This window comes from Erinaceus europaeus, chromosome 7, assembly GCF_950295315.1.
Source record: "Erinaceus europaeus chromosome 7, mEriEur2.1, whole genome shotgun sequence".
NCBI lineage: Eukaryota > Metazoa > Chordata > Mammalia > Eulipotyphla > Erinaceidae > Erinaceus > Erinaceus europaeus.
The window spans coordinates 105,948,335-105,957,160 of NC_080168.1; positions in this window are offsets into that span (position 1 = coordinate 105,948,335).

Sequence of the window (8,826 nt, forward strand, 5' to 3'; positions counted from 1 at the left end):
CTCTTAAATACTAGTTCAAATCCTGCACTCGGTGCACTTATCCCTTCAAAGATCTAGGTGTTGGAATTTTGTTATTCTACGAGATGTTTCTGATGTTTTACAATAAGCGTATTTAGCTTTGTAATCAGAAAAGCAATCGTATAAAAACTGAATGGGTGGAGTTGATTGTATAATGATTATACAAAGAGACTTTCATGTCTGAGGCCCCAAAGTTCTAGGTTGTGTTGGGGAGAGAGCATAATGTTATGCAAAAGACCCTTGTGCCTGAGGCTCTGAAGTTCCAGGTTCGATCCTCCATAAGCCAGAGCTGAGCAGTGCTCTAGGCTTTCTCTCTGTATCTCTCTCTCTCATTAAAATAAGTAAAAATTAGAGGCCAGGCAGTTAGCATTGCGAGTCGTGGCAGGAAGGTACTGGCAACAGTGTTCACTACTCAGACCACAATGCCACCTATGAGTCCCAGCAGCCAGAAGTAACAATCAGAAACAATCTCACACATGAATAGACCTTAGAAGCACTTAAAAGTGCTTACTGAACAGTGAGAAAACAACAGAATATTAATTGCTACCTAAAACCACACACATAAAATGGTAGGCTACCGTTTAAATTATAATGAAAATTAAAAGATGTTAAGCTGCTAGGCTGAATGCTGATGGTGTCGAGAGAAACATGTGTAAGACATGCAGATAAAAGGGAATGCACAGGAGGCCAGGCAGTAGTGCACCAGGTTAAGTGCACATAGTACAAAGTGCAAGGACCTGCGCCAGGATCCCAGTTCAAGCCCCAGGATCCACACCTACAGGAAGGTCACTTTACATGTGGTGAAGCAGGTCTACAGGTGTCTATCTTTCTCTCCTTGTCTCTGTCTTCCCCTCCTCTCTCCATTTCTTTCTGTCCTATCCAACAAGGACGACATCAACAACAATGGGGAAAAGATGGCCTCCAGGAGCAGTGGATTCATAGTGCAGGCACCAGTCCCATCAATAACTCTGGAGGCAAAAAAAAAAAAAAAAATCTGAGCTGAGTAGACCGACTGGGATGATAGCATAATGTTGCTTTCGCCGGGCTATGTTGTTTTCACCAGGCTGGCTTCACAGGCGGGCAACAGACGACCAGGGACTCATGGTTGAGCTGTAGGCAGTATCTCTTTATTTATGCAGGACGCAGCACAATCTAAGCCGAGCTAAGCTAAACTCAAGTACCCTAAAACTCACAATGCTGTCTTTATATATACTTGCCAAGTAGGGTGGAAACAGGATGTGACATAGAGAGGGTGGAGAGAAAAGTGACTGGTGAAAATCAGAGTGAGACAAGGAGGGGGCAGAGCAGGCGAGAATCCTATCACTGAACCACCAATGCCCTGGAGGGAGGGTGTTGCTTGTTAACAGTGGTTATGTAAATAGAATGCAGTGGTTATGTAAATAGAATAGTGTTAAGCAGGGGGGATTTAAACCAAATGAAACAGAAAGGGTCTCATGCATACCAACAGCATAATTGTTATACAAAAAGACTTTGGGGTCTGAGGCTCTAATGTCCTGGGCTCTTCAGTCACCTACACATCCATAAATCTGGACTGATAAAAAAAAATTAGTACCGAGTAGACTTTGGACTTAAAGTATCAAAGATACAGCTGGAATTGCATAAGGCAATAAGGGAGGGAACTAGACAAGTGAAAATACAAATGACTAAGTTAATAAATGAAAATCACCTGGCCAGAAAAATAGCTCACTTGAATGGTGAAACTTTGTGTGCTTCCACCCCACATTATGCTGCTACTAAATTCCTGCTGTAGACCTTAACCAGAGATACTGAGCCTGAGAAGTCAACCTCGAAACTCTTCAAATCTAGCAAGACCTTTCCTAACACATGGAACTACCTACATCCACGTTAGATGGCACACCATTTAACTAAGTAACAGATACCAGATCAGGCTAGAGTTTAGGGTACTAGGTATAGGTGTACACCTATCCGTAAGTGTTGGTATGCTTTTAAAAACCCCTTCTGTTTCATTTGGTTTAAATCCCCCCTGCTTAACACTATTCTATTTACATAACCACTTCATTCTATTTACATAACCTCTGTTAACAAGCACCACCTTCCCTCCAGGGCATTGGTGGTTTAGTGGTAGAATTCTCACCTGCTCCACCCCCTCTCCTTGTCACACCCTGATCCTCTCCTTGTCACACTCTGATTTTCACCAGTCACTTTTCTCTCCACCCTCTCTATGTCACATCCTGTTTCCACCCTACTTGGCAAGTATATATAAAGACAGCATTGTGAGTTTTAGGGTACTTTAGTTTAGTTTAGCTTAGCTCAGCTTAGATTGCGCTGCATCCTGCATGAATAAAGAGATACTGCATACAACCCAGCCGTGAGTCCCGGGTCGTCTGTCTCCCGTCGGTGAAGCTCAGCCCGACACGTAAGTAAGGGGCAATCACATAACTCAAAGTCAAAGTGCTCAATAATGGCTGAAGTGCCTACAGAAGGCATCATAAATTCTCTAATTGAAAGGACTTAGACCAAATTAGCTGGGCAGCTTAGCAGAAAAGTCCAGGGAAGACAGATTCCAAAAACCTAACTCTGGCTGGGTTCAACAAATGATACTCAATGTCTGAAGAACTGAGAGAAAGTCTAAGGTCATCAGATAAAGAGAGGACTACAATCTCCTCAGACAATAGCTCGAATCCACCTGCATATCATATTTCAGGCTCAGGGGAAAAAAGAAAAAGGAAAAAGAAAACTAATATAGCCACAGGCCCTTTGGAATATAACTAAAATATGCCTATTAACTATCTACAAAATGGAGGACCCCTCCCCCCAATTCTTCATCTGCACTATTCCAGCCTTTAGGTCCATGATTGGTCAACAATGTATTTGGCTTTGTATGTTAACTCTCTTTTAAACCACCAGGTTCCAGATGCTAGCATGATGCCAACCAGACTTCCCTGGACAGACAAACCCACCAGAGCCTTGGAACTCTGCTTCCCCAGAGCCCTGTCCCACTAGGGAAACAGAGAGGCAGGCTGGGAGTATGGATCAACCAGTCAACGCCCATGCTCAGTGGGGAAGCAACTACAGAAGCCAGACCTTCCACCTTCTGCATCCCACAATGACCCTGCGTCCATACTCCCAGAGGGATAAAGAATAGGAAAGCTATCAGGGGAGGGGATGGGATATGGAGTTTTGGTGGTGGGAATTGTGTGGAGTTGTACCCCTCTTATCCTATGGCTTTGTCCATACTTCCTTTTTATAAATAAAAAAAGTAAATAAAAAAAGAGAAAAAGTTTATGGGAAAAAAAAAAAGAGAGAGAGAGAAGACTACGAAAGCTGGATGAGGGCAAGAGACTGGCCCATTTGATAATGGCCAATGTCATACCACCTCATCATCTAGAACCATAGTTAGGGAAGCCTTGGATTCCCACACACATATCATGAGCCTAGACCTCTAAGGGATCCCTCTCCCACCACCAGTCACTTCCATCAGGAACAGCATCTTGTGGGCCCTCCCAGGACTCTGTCCTCACCATGAAACAGCAACAGTCGGGATAGCCCCAGTCTCTGAGGGGAAGCTGGGGTATTCTGCTTTGCCACCCGAGGAAGACTGGTTCTGAAATGAGTGCAGCCTGCAGTGTTCCCAGCTGTGACCATGAGCTGTGAGCTCAGACCAACAGGGACTCAGAGGTTACACAGGTACCATATACATACACCCTGGCTTAGGTGGATGGAGGTAAATAGTTAATTTTATCCACAGAATTTTTTTTTTAAGAACAGAAGCTACTCACTGCCCTGATCCAACTTTCTTTTTCTATTAGTATTATTTATTTTCCCTTTTGTTGCCCTTGTTTTATTGTTGTTGTAGTTATTATTGTTGTTGTTGATGTTGTCATTGTTGGATAGGACAGTAATGGAGAGAGGAGGGGAAGGGGGGAGAGAAAGAGAGATACCTGCAGACCGCTTCACCCCCTGTGAAGCGACTCCCCTGCAGGTGGGGAGCCAGAGGCTCGAACCGGGATCCTTGGGTCCTTGCGCTTTGCGCCACCTGTGCTTAATCTACTGCACTACCGCCCGACTCCCCTCAGACAATATTCTTATCCAACATCAGGCTAGCTATCAAACTCAAGCAAAACTGCCATAATTGTTTGGCCCCAGGAACATGCCCAAAATAGATTTCCTAGCTTTCTTCTACCCTAAAATCCCTAATCTCATCTGCTCTAATCCTGTTTTTTGGTTCCTGTTCATTAACCATTTTGTCTCAGCTTAGGTCATGCCACCTTTCAGACACCAAGTTCAGATACTACCTAGACTCCATCCCGACTTCTCTGGACAGATGATCTCACCAATGTGTCCTGGACCCTTGCACCTCCAGAGCTCTGCTCCAGTAGAAAGAGATAGCAACAGGCTGCGGGTATGGATTGACCTTCAATGCCCATGTTCAGCGGAAAAGCAATTACAGAAGTCAGAACTCCTACCTTCTGCACCCCAAAAACAACCTTGATCCCTACTCCCAGCAGGGGAGAAGTGACAGGATAAAGATAAGAGGACTCTGCACTCCAGCTCCATCAGCACCCAGAGAGAGAGAAGGAAAAGGAGAGGGACATATGGACGTGCTAATGGTGTCGTGAGAGGCTTGGAGGGGAAGAGAGGATTGGATTAGGAGGAAAAGGGGGGCCATTGTGTGCAAATGTGTACAGATAGTTATAGATGATGGTTGGCCCATGTCTACAACCTTAGGGGAACTGTGGTGGATTACACTGGAGAACTGAAGATTCAAAACTCTGGTGGTGGGAATGGTGTGGATTTAAACCCCTGCTGATATGTAATTTTGTAAAAATAAAATAATAATAATAATAAAATAGTGCAGCATTGCCATGTGTGTGACCAAGTTCGAGCTTGGCTCCCATCACATTGAAGGAAGTTTCAGTACTATGGTCTTTCTCTCTCTGCTTTGCTGTCTCTATCTTAAAAGGAAGGGAGGAAGGGGGTAAGGAAGAAAGGAAACTACCACAAAGAAATGAGAGTATGGACGATTGTACTATACTTTTCACTTCTATATTTCAGCACTAATTAAAAGAATAAGATGTAAATTGTTCCTGTATCCAACACGATGGGGCCAGGTGGTGGCGCACCTGGTTAAGCGCACACATTACAGTATCCAACACTAGGTACAACAGAGTGCAAACAACTTTTTTTTTCTAAAGTAGATTCATAGACTTTTTCAGGGGCCAGATAAAGCAAATTCTTTGCATGCACGCATACACACACACCACACAGTTTTAAATTATAAAACAGAGAGTTGGGTGTAGCGCAAGTGGCACAAAGTGCAAGGACCAGCATAAAGATCCCAGCTACCAACCTGTAGGGGAGCCGCTTCACAAGCGGTAAAGAAGGTCTGCAGGTGTCTATCTTTCTCTCCCCCTTTCTGTCTTCCCCTCATCTCTCCATTTCTCTCTGTCCTATCTAACAACACCATCAATAACAATAGCAATAACTACAACAACAATAAAAAACAAGGGCAACAAAAGGGAAAATAAATTTTTAAAAAATAGCATAGAGAGGCCAGGAGATGACACATCTGGTAGAGTGTGAATATTATCACATACAAGGGCCAGGGTTCAAGCCCACAGTCCCTGTCTGCAGGGGGGAAGTTTCTCTAGCAGTACTGCAGGTTCTCTCTCTTTCCCTCTTTATTTCCCCCTTCCCTCTCAATTTCTCTCTGTATCTTGCCAATAAATAAAACCCACCTACATTTTTAAAAAAGGCAGCATGGATAATGTAATTTTGGTTTTTGAAATTTTTTTCTAGACTTTTTTTTTTATTGGCTAGAGAAAGAAATCAAGAAGAGGGAGATAGAGGAGAGACAGACACCTGCAGCTCTGCTTCACCGTTTGTGATGCTTTCCCTTTATAGGTGGGGACTAAGGACTTGAACCCAGGTCTCTGCGCATTGTAACATGTGTGCTCAATTGGGTGCACCACCATTCAGCCCCTGAAATTTTATTATATGCATAGAAAGGTCTGTAAGGTTGCTCCAAAGTGTTCACACTGGCTGTTTGGTAGATGGATCATTTGGAGGATTTCTTTCTTTCTGTCTTTCTTTTTCAGAACACTGCTCATCTCATCTTTATAGTGGTGTGGAGAATTGAACCTGGGGCCTCAAAGCCTCATGAGTCTTTTTGCATAACCATTATGCAATCTCCCCCACTCTTGTCTTTATTTTCTAAAGAAAAATGTGTGTGTGTTTCACCACGGTTATCATTGGGGCTCAATGCCTGCACGAGGAATCACTGCTCCTAATGGCATTTCTTTTTTCTTTTCTTTTCCTTCCTTCCTTCCTTTTTTTTTTTTTTAATATTTATTTATTTATTTATTCCCTTTTGTTGCCCTTGTTGTTTTATTGTTGTAGTTATTATTGTTGTTGTTGTTGGATAGGACAGAGAGAAATGGAGAGAGGAGGGGAAGACAGAGAGGAGGAGAGAAAGACACCTGCAGACCTGCTTCACCGCCTGTGAAGCGACTCCCCTGCAGGTGGGGAGACGGGGTTCGAACCGGGATCCTTATGCCGGTCCTTGTGCTTTGCGCCACCTGCTTAACCCGCTGCGCTACAGCCCGACTCCTTTTTTTTTTTTTTTTTTAAGATGAGACAGAAATTGAGAGGGGAGTAGAAGAAAAACAGACATCAGCAGTAGTTGCTTCACCATTGGTGAAGCTTTATGCCCTGAAGGTGGAGAGCTGAGGCTCAAGCCCCGGTCCCCGAGCGTGGTAACACTGTGCACTGAACCACGTGTGCCATCTCCTGGCCTTTGATTATTGTTTGTTTCTGTCATCCGGGTTATCGCTGGGGTTCGGAGCCAGCACTACAACTCCACTGCTCCCTTTCTTTCTTTCTTTTTCTATTTTTTAATTGGATAGGCCATAGACAAATTAAGAAGGGAGAAGGAGACAGGGGGAGAGACAGACACCTGCAGACGTACTTCACCACTTGTTTAGTGTCCCCGCTGCAAGTGGGGAGCAGGGCGTCCAACCCGGCTCCTTACGCATGTGCCGTTGCTGGACCTGTTTTTTTTGTTTGTTTTTTATCACTATTTTTTGTAGCCCTTTTTTTTTTTTTTTTTTTGCTCCCTCCAGGGTTACTCCTGGGGCTCGGTGCCTGCACTATGAATGCACTGCTCCTGGAGGCCATTTTTCCCATTTTGTTGCCCTTGTTGTTGGATAGGACAGAGAAATCGAGAGAGGAGGGGGAAAGACCTGCAGACATGCTTCATCACTTGTGATCGACCCCCTCTCTGCAAGTAGGGAGCCGGGGGCTCGAACAAGGATCCTTACGCTGGTCCTTGCGCTTCGCGCCACGTGCACTTAACCCGCTGCGCTACCTCCCGATCCCCCATTTTTCAGCTTTTTAATAAAGAACTTCTATTTACCGAGAACCATTAAAAAAAAAAAAACCCTTTAGCGAGATCACAGAATGTTGGGAAAGGGCAAAGCAGTACCCTCCGCCCCCGCCTCCCCCCGCAGCAAAACTCAGGGGTGTGGCCACAGGAAGCTAACAGTCACCTGGCAATAAAAAGCATCTCCCGCGAGGAAGGAGGAAGCAATCTATTGGGACCGGAAGTAGATAGGGAAAGGCGCATGGCATCCTGGGAAAAGTGGGAGGGTGTCCTCGCTGGTTACTACAGCAACAAATGGCTTTTGCGGTTTATTAGGTTTGAAGCCGTTGACCCGGAAGGGGATGTGTTCAGAGGTTACTTGGCAGGAGCGAAAACGGACTCGGGGTCCTTGCAAGAAACCGCCTGTGTCGGGAAGTTACCCGGAAGTGCCACGCGGAGCCTCGCTGGCTGTGCGGGTTGGCCCCTCCGGCTCGGGGCGAGATGGAGTGCGGCCCAGTGGCTCCCAGGGCCCCTTCTCTAGCCTTCTGCTTCTTTTAGAAAATGTAAGTTGAGATAAAGGGTGGAGGAGACAGCATCATGGTTCTGCAAAAAGACTCTCATGCCTGAGGCTCTGAGGTCCCTGGTTCGATTCCCCACCACCACCAGCATAAGCCAGAGCTGAGCGGTGCTCTGGAAAAGAAAAAAAAAAAAACTTAGAAATTAAATAAATCGTAAGTGGAGCACTCTTCTGTCTGAGCAAGCTGTCAAGCCTGTGGAGGTTTTGAGAAGCCCTGGATTAGCCTGATGGTCAAGAGGCTGCCGGTGGCCTGGGCGCCCTTAAGGGGCCCGCGGGCTTTTTGGAGGAAAGTCTCCTGGAGGCCTGAGCCCTTAACACCTGTGCAAGTCTGTCAGCTCCAGGCAGTTATGGCTGAGCTGGAGTAAAAACAACGAATGTACATGAAATCTGTTTATTTAATAACTATAGCCCCCCTCCATAAATAAAGTTAAAATAATAACAAAACAAAATGTAAAGTGAGACTCTTCTAATATCAAAGTATTGTCTATTTTTAATCGTGGGCAGTTTTAAAAACTCATCAGGCATGCAATTACCCAGAAGTAACTGAATTTTCAATTATCTTTTTGCCCATGAGTTTTTTTCTCTGCATCAGTACTTTTTTTTTTTTTTTTTACATAGATGATACGGAGGAAGACATTTTATATTCTGCTTGGACTTATTTCATCTGTATAGGCTTTCATACATCACGTATGCAGATATAATTCTGTAACAGGGATTAATAATTTAATAATGATTATTTCAGTAACAGGAATGACCTTAATGTAAACTTTTTCATAGTGACTCAAAGAGACAGAGAAATGGACGCAGCATGTGAAGACAATTCTTTCAAGAAATTTGACTGTAAAGGGGGAAAAAAAAGGAAAGGTCAGTAGCCAGGGGAATATGAAAG